The sequence below is a fragment of the Patiria miniata genome, unplaced genomic scaffold (genome assembly GCF_015706575.1).
Source record: "Patiria miniata isolate m_02_andy unplaced genomic scaffold, ASM1570657v1 HiC_scaffold_29, whole genome shotgun sequence".
Classification (NCBI taxonomy): Eukaryota; Metazoa; Echinodermata; class Asteroidea; order Valvatida; family Asterinidae; genus Patiria; species Patiria miniata.
The window spans coordinates 18,518,290-18,520,496 of NW_024037068.1; positions in this window are offsets into that span (position 1 = coordinate 18,518,290).

Sequence of the window (2,207 nt, forward strand, 5' to 3'; positions counted from 1 at the left end):
CAAATATTTCGTATGCAAGGTGAATAGTTTAGTTTTAACTGTCAAAATGATATAAGAATTTGATTTGCGAAATATGGCGCACAAAAGCACTTCCTGTATGCAGTGTGTAAAAATGTTGAAATGTTTACAGTGTATTTTTGTTAATCCAAACTTTTATTAGAGGAAGTATATGAGGAATTATTGTATAGTTAAGGGTTGATTATTCCGGATATTGAGGGCGCTATAGATTAGATTAATCAAGAATGTGGCCTTTTTGTTTTTGAAACTTACGATTTTAACACGTACGTTTTATTAGGAATGTAAAGTATCTAGTATTAAATCGAGTAGCATAGTTTTTGTTTATATTTTTACCCCGAAAAGGTAAGTGTTTATAAAAACGAATGCTCCAATGGGCCTTATTTACGAGTCGGCCATATTGAATTGAAAGTGAGATAAAATCTTAAATTTTGGAAAATTAAAAATTCCCTGATGTTTAAAGCTAGATTAAAAGAAAGACAGTAAAATATGGCTGCATTGTGCCTGCATAAATAGTCTGGCGCCATCCCATTGAACAGATAACACTTCATAATATAAGTTCAGAGAACTAGGCAATAATGGCCAACTCGTGAATAAGGCCCGTAATGCCTGTAGTGCCAAAGTACTCGAAGGTGCTGACATTTTTTAGAACAAAAAATGTGAGCGCTTGTTACAGTACTCAGAAATGAAAGACATGATAATTAATAAGATTATGAACATTCAGTCTTTACAAGACTTAATACTGACAGTTACGAGGTTCTCTTCCATTTAGCTTTAAAAGTATTTTTTTATTCAATATTCAATATAGTGGGGTTAGCCCTTTACCAACGTATAAACACTGTGAACTCAGATTTGTCCCGAGTGATTGTGAAGAAAAAATCACAATCTACACGGGTGGGACTCGAACCAACAACATCCTGCTCACTGTAGAAGGTGGAGTTTGTGATCAGATTCACATAGCCACTCGGGACAAATGAGTATAGGTCCTAAAGTGTTAACAAAACACGTCGGTGAAGGGCAAAACACCCAATATTGAATTTACATCATTTTATCAATATTTTCTCTATAGCGGGTGAGGCGTCATCGTAATAATCCATCTTAACAGAGTCTAGTCACATGATCACTGCGTTACAGGACACACACAAAATAAAGTTGCCGCATTGTCAATGGTATTCTACAACACATTCTTAATAAGCCTCTGTACTGATGACGTCACTCTTTTCTAACCGCGCTAGCAAAAAAGTTCTGCGCTAACCCTGTAAGCACACAATCCTTAGTTGCGGGATGCACGCATGCGCAGAAGCAAAGATTCTTGCTAACCCGTGAAATATGCTTACCTTAAGCATGTAATGTTCTGCTACAGTAAGCAGGGATTTTCCACTAAAGGTAAGCAGAGCCAGGAAATGGGGTCCTGTTCTTGCCTTACCATTGCCAACTAAAGTTGATTTAGTGTACTCTCTACCATGGAAATGATAGGCCTTTACTTGCCTCGAAATCACCTTTTTTATTTGAATTTAAATAAATATTATAAACAGTTCTCATTTGTGTGGTTTTACTTTAACTGCCTTCGCTTTCTATTTAATTATGCATGTAAAGCTTATAATAAAATTTGTTTTAAAAATTCTCATTGACGTCGCTTTTAGGGATACATACGCAAACTTCCGAGACGGGTTGTTATTACTTATACATGTATTGTCTTTATTTGTATACTCAGATGTTTGATAGTCATTTGATGTTCTGTAATAAAAGATAAGAAAAAAGTGAAACGTGTTTGTTTTGATGTTTTGGAACCGTTTGTTTGAAACCATACATGGTTGGGCCAACAGAACATTTAAAAGAGAAATCCACATTCTGATGAAAAAAAGCTTGTTATTGTGAGGCTATTTACGGTTTGTGTATTGCTCATGCAAAATTGTATTAATTTCGTTTGTGCTTTGGAAATGACAAAGAAGCAATTTTTATTCGGGGGGGGGGAGCTATCGTCCAACCAAGAGCCGTCGACACTTTTAAATATTAGACTGCCTCATGATTTGTTACTGCAGCTCTGGTTTGCAAGTGCAGTGTCGCGTAAAGTATTCCGAGGTGCACATTCAGTTCGTCGTGAAGTTCGCGGCCCAGCTCCGCTGAACAGATGACACTTATTCCACTCCCACTACTCGAAACATATAAATGGCTGTCGCGTCAGATGTGGG